At 47.2% G+C, this 11,145-nt stretch overlaps 1 long non-coding RNA gene across 4 annotated transcripts; it reads right to left on the minus strand.

Annotated features, from left to right (window-relative positions):
- Positions 1–207: 207 nt before the first annotated feature.
- LOC135302376 (uncharacterized) lies at positions 208–8,135 on the minus strand. Of its 4 annotated transcripts, none has more exons than XR_010364009.1 (6): positions 7,534–8,121; positions 6,702–6,766; positions 3,852–3,976; positions 3,407–3,531; positions 2,092–2,340; positions 208–1,039 (listed from the first exon to the last, which is right to left on the minus strand). It is a non-coding gene; the product is annotated as an uncharacterized LOC135302376 (long non-coding RNA). The 4 variants fall into 4 exon arrangements; XR_010364011.1 differs by lacking the exon at positions 208–1,039 and adding an exon at positions 4,645–4,728 and having other exon boundaries at positions 1,046–2,340; positions 7,534–8,135; XR_010364008.1 differs by lacking the exon at positions 208–1,039 and having other exon boundaries at positions 1,046–2,340; positions 7,534–8,135.
- Positions 8,136–11,145: the final 3,010 nt, after the last annotated feature.

The following is an 11,145-nucleotide window of genomic DNA, read 5'->3' on the forward strand; positions in this document are numbered from 1 at the left end:
AGGAGAGCCATAAAGACAGAGATTCTGTGACAGAAATTTTACAGGATGTCACTCCACGGAGAGCACTCACTTCCACAGGAGCTGGCAGGTCAGCTCCTCCACATCAGACAGCTAACCAGGACAAGCCAGCCTCGGGCTTCACGAATGGCAAGGCAGCAAGAGACATATTGAGGCCAGGCCTTAATAATACCATTAGGATTCCACATCAAGTAAGAGCACGCACGGCACAGGATGCAGGTTCTTGCCTCTCCCATGCTACAAGTCCTCCAGGCTACAATAGATGCTCGGGCTCTGGGTCTGGCAGTTTTCAAACTGAAGATGCTGAATTCTGCTAGCGAAGGCTAAGAGAGGCGCTTTGAACAATAATCACGTTTGTAAAGGCGCAGGCTGCCTCTGTCCCCACGCGCAGCCAGCTGGAGGCCACTGGCCACAGCCGACGGTGCCCTGGGTCTGGGCTAACTCATTTTCACACCTTCTCCACCAGGCAAAGCGGCACCACTTCCCTGTGCTGCCTGAAACGGTCCCTTTCACCCCTGGCCAGGCTTTATGCCCTAACCAGCCCCTGCTCTGCAATTCCACGGCACACTGCAGGACAGGTTTTAGGCAGTAGCAGCGTAGCTCAGAGACAGCACAGTCACGGGTCCTGCTATTCTCAGCTCTGCTGGGGGAGGATGCACACCCCATTGACTCCTCCTTTCAGCAGGAGCCTTTAAAGCCCCGGCAGCAGCAGCAGCCACGATTCCTAAACCCTCGCTGCCTTTGGCAGCGCCAGCTCCTGCCTGTGTAATCCAATTGACTGGGGGCGATCAGCCACCAGCACAGGATTTTATTCCATGGCAATTACACCTGGCAGATTAGACTGGCGCCTGATGACACGGAGCTAAGAATGCCTGTGGCAAACAGCACGCTGTACAGCTTAAGGCTGTTGGCAAGCGAGAAGGCATTTCCCCGTCCCACCACTTTATGTGCTCTTACCTTCTACGGAATGAGGAGCCCCAGAGTCCTGAGGAGGAGGAGGAAAGGATTTTGAAGATTCCTGCTACAAAGAAAAGGGAAAAAAAAAAGGAAACTATATCCAATACTCCTGAAAATCCCACAGGAGTAGGCCGCAGCAATATTTCGTGTGCGTGACACTTTGAGAAAGAAAGAAGTGCAAACAGTGCAGCAAGAAAGAAATTCTAGGTTTGATGTCTTTGGGATGAACAGGGCCTTTAGGACTTTTCCTTGTGGCAAAGCTTGCGTGGTCTCCGCGGGAACATGCGTGGAACGTGTCGGGACGGCTCAGCTGAGGTGACAGATCTGGGGGCACAGCAAAGCAACCTGGCCCAGGGGAAGGTGTCCCTGCCCGGGACAGGGGGATGGAACTGGGTCGTTTTTGAGGTCCCTTCCAACCCAAACCATTCTACGGTGTGATGCAACAGGAGAGGTGTAAGGGACGAGAAGCATGAATTCCTTTGGAAGGATAATTTTTGACCCCTCTAGTAGCAGGCTTTTCTTGCAAGAATTGCTTTGCTCTTACACTGACCTTGGTCGAAGGTGCTTCACCGTGCAGAGAGCGGTAACAGCCTGCTGCACGCCTTGGTCTTGGCCAGTTCACAGAGACCTAGTGGGGGAAAAGCCCCCAGTACTGCTGTAACAGGAGCAGATACTCCTCCCCACGTTTGGAAACATCCATTAGGGATTTTTCCAGCCGATGGCAACAGCAGACCGCTTTGTAGTGCAAGGCCAGACTTTGCAGGCGGCATAAAACCGGGCTGGGCTGCACCCAAAGCATCTCTCAGGTCAGTTTCTCCTGCTCCTGCTATTGAGCCTGCCTGGTACCTCAGGGCATGGGCACCGCAACAGAGAATAAGTCAGTGCTGCAGAAAACTGCACTACAAACTCTGGAGCTCTCGGTGGCTTTGCAGGGCTTAAAGACACCTGGTGCATTTTAAACAGATGAAAATTATGGCTGTCCCCGAATAAACGGAATTTCTCTCCTAGACATCTTCTTGAAAAATAATAATTCAAGGGGTGATCAGAATGGGAGCACAGACAAACACAAAGCCTAAAAAATACAGTGTCGTCTATGAAAAGGTGTGTCTCCCCTACCACGTCCAGAAGCACGATGGATGGACCAAACGTTTCACCACATCCCTTCTGAGCCGCCTTCACCAGCTGCTCTTGGGAGGCGCTTGTTATTGCCTTGGGAAGGTGATTGTCCTGCTTGAAATTGTAGGCTCAGCTTTCAGCCTCTGCAGGAAGGAGTTGTGCCACGGATCCCCGGTGCTGCAGACGCCCACACCCGTGGAAGGATCCGGGGGACTCCACGGCCCAGCTCCACCTCTCTCTGCCCAGGCCCTGGGGAAGATGTGGGCAAAGTTATTTTTCACAATTGGCACCCCTGCCATCATCGCCCCCATCAACACTTTGAGAGCGCTATTGCTTTTAATAAACAGCAACACTCTTCTGCCACTTGCAAATTACAACACGAATGAACCCGGAAGACGGGACACAAGAGAAATTTACAGCCGAGCCTTCAAACCTTTCTCTCCAAAATGCAATCAATGCGGCGCTTTGCCCTTAAGCTCAAGTTAAGAGAAGAATTCACAGAATCATTTCGGTCAGAAAAGACCTGTAGGCAGTGAAAGTCAGCACTTCGGTGTGATGTGAAGCTTGGGGAGCACTGAAGAGGATGTAAAAGTCACCTGATATTCTTTGGAAATAAAAAAAAAAATTGGAAGCAATTAATTAATAACTAATTCCCTGCAGAGACGACACAAGGCACAGGTTGCAGGGGAGATGCCTGAAAGCCAAAGCTGCGCTTCAGTGCCATCTAAGCTGGGAATTTTGCAGGGTGCCGGGACACAAGGTTGTTTTCACCGTGATCAGCGAGCAGCGGCCACCCCAGAGCAGGAGGAGCGCAGCTCAGAAGACCTGGCTGTAAAAAATACAGCTTATTGTCCCCAAGCACGTGCCAGTGGTCTGGAAAAGGGCGAAACTGCTTGACATGACTATTGTGTCTGCGAAAGCGGGGAGCTGCTCGCGCCTCCTCACCTAACTGATGCTCTCAGTTGTGGTGCCACACAAAACCACCTGGCTGTGTTCCGCTTCCCTGGGTCTTTTCTGTGCAGGCAACTCCAATGCCATTGTAACTTTTCTGCTCTCACGTAATTCTTCCAGAAAAAAACAGCATCTTGAAGGGAAACCGCCTTATCGCTGTCCTAAAATCCTCTAGCACTTCTGGTAACGCACGGCACACTCCTCACATGTGTTATCTTTATGTTAACACTGTTTACAAATGCCCTCAAGAAACCCAAATCCAACGGAGAAAGTTCCACTTTGCTCACGTTTCAATACGGGGGTGGAACTGTCCCCTCTGAAAGAACTTCACCAGCGGTACAAGATGCAAAAGAAAAAAGCCAACCTGTGAATGCCTGCCACGCTACAGCACACAAAGCCGCAGCCGCTTTTAATGGGTTAGGCTTGAGGCCTTCTCTCTTGCTCCTTTGCTCTTCTAACGTGAAGGACTCTGAGACATCTTTGAACTAGCTGCAGAGATGAAAGATTTAGTAAACAAGTATTCCTTATCCCATTCCGTTAAGAGTTTGTCCTGACTGATGCCCTCTTCCTCCTGAGGTTTAGACCGCAGTTTCATTTCCCACCCCCCCCCCCCCCCCCCCCCAACGCTCCCCTCACCATTTAGCCCCCGAAGCATTTCACAACAAGATGGGCAGAGGCCCAGTAGTAATTCGACTGACTGAACACTGGAAATGCAGACAAAAGGAAAGGCTGGAAATCACTTCAGTTCTCCCAGCTGGCGCTGCCACGTCCCGAGTCCCAGGCACGACAGCCCGCGTTCCTGACGGTACCTGTACGCGGCTGCGGGCAGACCTCGGCTCCTGCGGCAGCTTGCAGCCGCAGCCTCACATATCCACGCGGAGCTCGTCCGTGGCCCAGGACAAACCCACCTCTCCCTGCTGCTCCCGCGTTGCGCCTGTGGAGCAGGGAGGGAAGGAGAGGCACACAGCTTAACGCAGAGGCAGTGCACAAGCTGCCAGGCGCCACCCATCTCATCTGCACCCAAGAGGAAAGCTTCTTTTTCAAAACTTGCCATCGTGCCATCTCTTGGCAAGGACAAGCGAGTCCCGGCCCAGCCGCTCGTCCCGAGACGGCGACGGCTGCCGCTCCCCGGCACAGGGAGGCGTCTGTGCCATTGCCTGTGGGTGCCCGCCCGACACCCGCCCGCCAGCGGCGCCGCTCACCCACAGCCCGTGCGCTCAGCACCGCAAACGCCACGGAAAATCCCGCCGGTGCGGCGCCGGGGTGGCGTGCGAGCGGTCTGGTACACGGACCGGAGCCCACGCTTTTCCCGCCCTTCCTGCCGCCATCCTGGGGAGGTCAAGAGAGTCCCGGCCCAGCCGCTGCCGAGGTCGCGGTCGCGGGCGGGCCCCGGCAGAGAGACGCGCCATGGCCGCTGCCGGCCGGCCGAGTGTCCAGGGGCTGCAGTACCGCGCTCCGGCCACGAGGAGGCGGCGCTGCCGCCCGCCTCAGCCGGGGCTGCGGCACGCCGCGGGGCTGCGGGCAGGGCAGGGGCACGAACGGACAGGGGGGATCCCCCTCCAAAAACCGCCTGAAATAAACGCCAAAAAACCTGCCTCTTACCCAGCGGGAACCGAAAAGCCCCTTTTCTTTAAAACCATGTTTAAACGTATTTCACATTTTCCATATTTACATTCACAAGCACATCTGTAAGAGACATTGAGGTGCTATGTAATTTATATGATATATTAGGCCTTTTCCTATTATTTATATTTATTTATATTTTATATTTTGTAAATGTCTTTGTATACTGATTATATATTTCTATATTTAGATTTACATTTCTACATTACTTATATTGTTTAAAAGAAAAAAACCCCGTCTCTAACCAAATAAATAGAAAAAAGCCCCTTTTTTAAACTACATGGAGATATTTGTATATTTATACTTTCCATAATTACATACACATTAATATTTACAGTTTCTCTTGATGCATTACAATTATATATAATACGTAAAATATTTGAATAATATAGATAAAAGATTACTTATATTATGTACCACATCTACTGGTACAACTTGTTTTTCTTATGTTTTAATTTTTCTATATGTCTTGATGTATTTATGCTATACGTCTACCTTCATATTATTTGTATTCATAATTTTTATAATAAAAACTCTGTCTATTGCCAAATTTAAAAAAGAATCCCCTTTACTTTAAACTATTTAAAAATAGTTTACATTTATATTTTTTTCTTTATATTTTTATTTGTTATATATGATATGATAACATATTGATGTACTGTATTTATGTATTTTTATATATTTCCTATAATACACTATAATAAGATATAAACAGTATTCCTTGAATTATGCATTGTATCGATTTATATTGTTCTATATTTTTGAACATTTTTTCTTTTCATATATCTCTTCATATATTTGTAAGAGTTCCGTATTTATATTTTTATATGGGATTTTGTTTATATTTATAATCGATATTAATATTTCTAGAAACTTATAAAATACTGGATATTATTAAACAATATAGTATCTTACTGTAATACACAATACTGTTTATCCTACATGTTTTATTTTTATAAATTCAGTCTGTTTTTAAATTTTAAGGTTTTTTGTCCCATTTCTGTATATATGTTTGCTTTGTTTAATTGTAGTTATAATTTTACATTGAAAATCCAATCCCTAAATAAAATGACAAAACAAACAGCAGCAAATTCCCACCAATATCGTCCAAAACCATCAAAGTTGCTCCACCAGCCAACCGACTACCAGCAAAAAAAACCCACACGACACTCTTTTCCCTAACAATTCTTGTCACATCACAAAAATGCAACGAAAATAAAAGAAAGCCCTACAGAAACCCACGCAGCAAATCTTAAAAACTACTAAAAAAAAAAAAATAAACCACTTTACTAAACTCCAAACCATACCCCTGACCCTGAACGTTACTCAAAATATACCCAAAATTCTACCTCTACACTAGCTCACAGAATAACCAATACTCGGTAAAAATCACTAAAAACCCCGAAGTAATTAACGATATAAAAATAAATTTCAAACATTAGAAAAATAAAATAACTACCTACATGAAAAACTTCCTAACAATATCCACCAAACCCATATTCTCAAAAATAAAACTAATAAACAACAACCAAATACATCAAATGACAAAAAAAAAAACACCAAAAAAAAAAAAAAAAAAAACCCAAAACCCAACTGAACTAAATTAACAAGAAAAAAATATTCCTAACTCAATATACCCAAAACGCCTCGAACCAGCAAAATAAAATACCACCTAGAAAAAAATACGAATCCTAAAGCTAAATGTAACCATAAACAATATCTCCCAAATTATCCATAACACAAATACATACACTCCAACCCAACAAAGCAAATAAGAGCCCGGTAAGATAATCGACAAAAATGCAATTAAAAGTATTCAAAAAACCCCTCACCCATTAACTACGTGACACGACCTCAACCCCCCCCCCCAAGACAAACACCACATACTCACGCAAATGAGAGCCGCCACAACAGAATTAAAAACCTAACCTCTACTTTATTCTATAAGCCATAAAAACCACTGAAACCCTTAAAAAACATAATACCCGGGGGAGGAAAGCGGGCGACAACAATACTCAGTTCAAAAAAACCCTTACCATCAACGGCTGAACCGAGAGCCATAACGTGCAAGCAGTTCACCATATCCCGCACCGTACATCAACTGCAACGAAAATAAAACGATACGGTAAATTCCTACAAACCACCTCAAAGCCACGACGTAAAAGAACTTTCCATAATTAAAGCCGCGGCTCCCGGCGGGAACGCGGCTCCTCCGGCGGCTCCTCCGGCACGCAGGGGCCGCGCCGCGCCGGGAGAGCCCCGCCCGCTGCCCCTGCCCGGCGGGGCCGGCACGGCTCCCCTCGGCTCCGCACGGCTCGCACCGGCGCGGCTCCGGCACTCCCGCGGCAGCCCGGCCGCGCTCCCCTCCCAGCGCAGCAACTGCCCGGGCCGCGCCAGGAGCGCTCCCGCGCCGCAACCTTCGGGCCGGGCCGCGGGCACAAGAAGCGCCCTCAAAGGCAGCGGCACGGCCCCAGTTCAACCCCGCAAAGGCTGCGAGAGCTGCAGCTTCCTTCAGCTGAACCCCGAAACTGAGGCAGCGCGGGCTGCTCACCCGGCTTCAGCCAGGGCGAATTAATGTGTTCTCCCCTGCAATTTCATCCCCGACGGTAGCAGAAAAAGGGCTTTTCCTCCAACTGTGGTAAAAGGGGGATTTTGACCTCAGTTCAAACCCTTGAAAAGGAGGGACAACAGCGCTGCCCCCTCAATTTAGACCTTAGGATGATGAAAATGGGGGGCCTACCCACAAATCACCCATAATACGACAAGAATTTTTTTTTTTTTTTCCAGAGGGCACCGGGGAGGGATTGGCAAGATGAAATTGGAAAGGGAAAGGAGAAAAGTCCCCGCTACAAATCCACACGAGCTCACCCGTTCGGCTGCTGCTTCCCGGCACGGAGCTTTGTTCCTCGGCACCTCCTTTGAGCAATGCTCCACGCATCCAAGTGCGTATCCAGGTGTTCCCCCAGACCCTCGGAGAAGCTCTCGGCGTCCTTCCACGAGACAGCGCCGGGAGCCCCCCTAAACCCCTCTGCTCAGCAGCTCCAGGCAAAAGGGAGCTCAGGCAACCCCTTCCCCCCTAAAACAGCCTCCTCCCGGCAGGAGCCGCCCCCTCCTCATCCTCGCAGCTCAGGGCTGGGGCTGCTCGGAGCCCTCATCATCCTCAGAGCTCACAGCTGGCGCTGTTGCCACGCTCCGACAGCGTCTCTGCCTGTCCAGCACACAGCCCGCTCCTCACAGACACAGACCAAACAGAAATCTACTCCGGCTGTCGGCTTTCCCGAGTCCGCCTGGTTACGCGATTAAAACACGTACGTGCAGCGGCGGTTTGGTTCGGCTGTTGGTCTAAGCTGGGCTTGTTTCGGCACTTCGGCTGAACTCGGCTATCATCGGCTCTTCGGCTACACCCGGCTATTGTCGGCAAAACTCGGCTATCGTCGGCTCTTCGGCTACACCCGGCTATTGTCGGCAAAACTCGGCTATTGCCGGCTCTTCGGCTACACCGGCTATTCCGGCAAAACTCGGCTATCGTCGGCTCTTCGGCTACACTCGGCTATTCCCGGCAAAACTCGGCTATCGTCGGCTCTTCGGCTACACCCGGCTATTCTCGGCTAACTGGATTTTCCCGCCCTTTTGGCCGCCCTCTTGAGAAGGTCAAGCCGGTCCGCGACACGACGCGACACGCCACTCTCAAGATGGCGGCCGCGAGAAGCCCTCGGCAAAGGGAGGCGTCTTTGCTCAAGCCTGTCAGCGCCCGCCACAAACGCCACCGCTCGCGGCGCCGCTGAGCGCACAGCCCGTGTCCACAGCACTTGAATCGCCACAGAAAATTCCTCCGGGGCCGCGCCGGCCTTGGAGCGGCGTGCGGGCAGCTCAATAGACACACCATGGTCCTCGACTTTCCCGCCCTTTTGGCCGCCCTCTTGAGAAGGTCAAGCCGGTCCGCGACACGACGCGACACGCCACTCTCCAGATGGCGGCCGCGAGAAGCCCTCGGCAAAGGGAGGCGTCTTTGCTCAAGCCTGTCAGCGCCCGCCACAAACGCCACCGCCCGCGGCGCGGCTGAGCGCACAGCCCGTGTCCACAGCACTTGAATCGCCACAGAAAATTCCTCCGGGGCCGCGCCGGCCTTGGAGCGGCGTGCGGGCAGCTCAATAGACACACCATGGGCCTCATTTTTCCGCCCTTTTGGCCGCCCTCTTGAGAAGGTCAAGCCGGTCCGCGACACGACGCGACACGCCACTCCCAAGATGGCGGCCGCGAGAGGCCCCCGGCAGAGAAAGGCGTTTTCGCCCATGCCTGTCAGAAACCCGCCGAAATACCTCAGCTCTCGGTGCCGTTGAGCCCACAGCCCGTGTCCACAGCACTTGAATCCCCACAGAAAATCCCGCCGCTGCTGCTCTGGCCTCGGCGTGCCACGCAGGCAGTCCAGTAAACGCACGGAGGTCCTCGACTTTCCCGCTCTTTTTTGCCGCCATCTTGAGAAGGTCGAGCGCGTCCCGGCCGAGCCCCCCCCACGCCGTCGGCCGCTGCAGCAGCGCGGCACAGAGAGGCGTTTTCGCCGCCGCCCCTCGGCTGCCTGTCGGGAGGCTGCAGTACCGCGCTCTGGCCACAAGGCGGCGGCGCTGCCGCCCGCCTCAGCCGGGGGGAGCTGCAGTACCGCGCTCTGGCCACAAGGCGGCGGCGCTGCCGCCCGCCTCAGCCGGGGGCGCCGCACGCCGCGGGGCTGCGGGGCGGGGCGGGGCAGGGCTAAAACGAACAGGGGGATCCCCTCCAAAACCTCTTCTAAAATAAATGCCCCAAAACAACCCGGAAGGGGGAAAAAAAAAATCCCTGCCTCTAACCCGGTAACAACCAAAAAAAACCCCACAAAGCCTTTCTTTTAAACAATATTTAAATATATTGCATTTTTTTTTTCATATTTATATTCACTTTTATATCCATAATGTACATGGATATATCATGTTTAGTTCTACATTTATATTTATAAATTCATATTCTATATTACATCTACTCATATATGTTTATGCATTTCTTTATATACTGATTCTATATTTCTGGATTCATATTTTTAGTTCTGTAACACATATTATTTAAAATAAAACCCCTGCAGCTATCCAAAGAAAAGCCAAAAAGAACCTCTTTCTCTTAAACTGTGTTTAAATTTTTTTTTAAATTACTTTCAAAATTTATATTCATTTACACTTAAAATGTATATTGACTTACAGTGTTACTTGTATTCTACTAGATCTCTTCTCATTACTTTATTTATATTTTATATTTCTATATATATTTTTATATCCTGATTATACATTTCTATATTGATGATTATGAAACAATATCCATATTTATATTATTTAAAATGAAAACCCCCTCTCTAACCAAATGAAAACCAAAAACCCCTTTATTTAAATTATATTTACATATTTTATCTTTTTTTCATATTTATATTCACATTTATATTTATAGTTTCTATTGCTCTATAATATTATTTATATTCTATATTACTTACCTTCATATTACTTACATATATTTAAATTTGTATTTATGCTTTAATTCTAATTATCTATCTTTATACCTTTATTATGAATTTCTATATTTAGATTTATATTTCTATAATACTTTACATGATTTCAAATAAAACCCTTGCCTCTAACAAAATAAAAACCAAAGACAGCCCTTTATTTAAACCATATTTTAAAATATTTAAATTATATCATTCATAATTATACTTACATAGACATTTATAATTTTCTCTATGTATAGTCTAGAAAATATAATATTATTTTATATCATCTATTAAATTAGTTTATTTATATTTAATATTTATACCTATTGTTATATATATTCTATATGTTTAGATTTGATTTATATTTTCAGATTAATTATATTTATACTATTTATTAAAAACCCCTGCCTACAACCTAATAAAAACAAAAAACACCCTATTTTAAACTATATTTAAATATTTTTATATTTACAATCTATATTTATATATTTTGTATAGATATACAATAGACAGCATTTTATATATCATATTATCTTTACAATAGTACACTATATATTATAGTTTTATGTATTGATCTGTTTTCTGTATTTATTTTTATCATTATAATTTCATTTTTCTTTTTAAATTTGAAGCTATTTCTATTTTAAACTATAGAGTAAACCATATGCATTCACTGACCTAACACATCAGAACCACAAAACCACCACGCCCTGCTCAGCACCAGGCCGCAGTACACGCTCGCCCCGTCACACCGTTTAAAAACAAAACCTGTTTCTATTACTAACAGAACAAGGATCCCACCACACTTAACCCCATTCAAAATTCAAATAAACCCAACTATAAATCAATTTTAAAATCCCATTATTATTACCCCAAAACCTCCATCATTTATAAGCGTAAACTTCCTCCTCAACCAACATCTCAAAAACCCAAAAACTCAAATACACATTTAAAATGAAATAACTGCTAATAAA

This window comes from Passer domesticus, chromosome 6, assembly GCF_036417665.1.
Source record: "Passer domesticus isolate bPasDom1 chromosome 6, bPasDom1.hap1, whole genome shotgun sequence".
Classification (NCBI taxonomy): Eukaryota; Metazoa; Chordata; class Aves; order Passeriformes; family Passeridae; genus Passer; species Passer domesticus.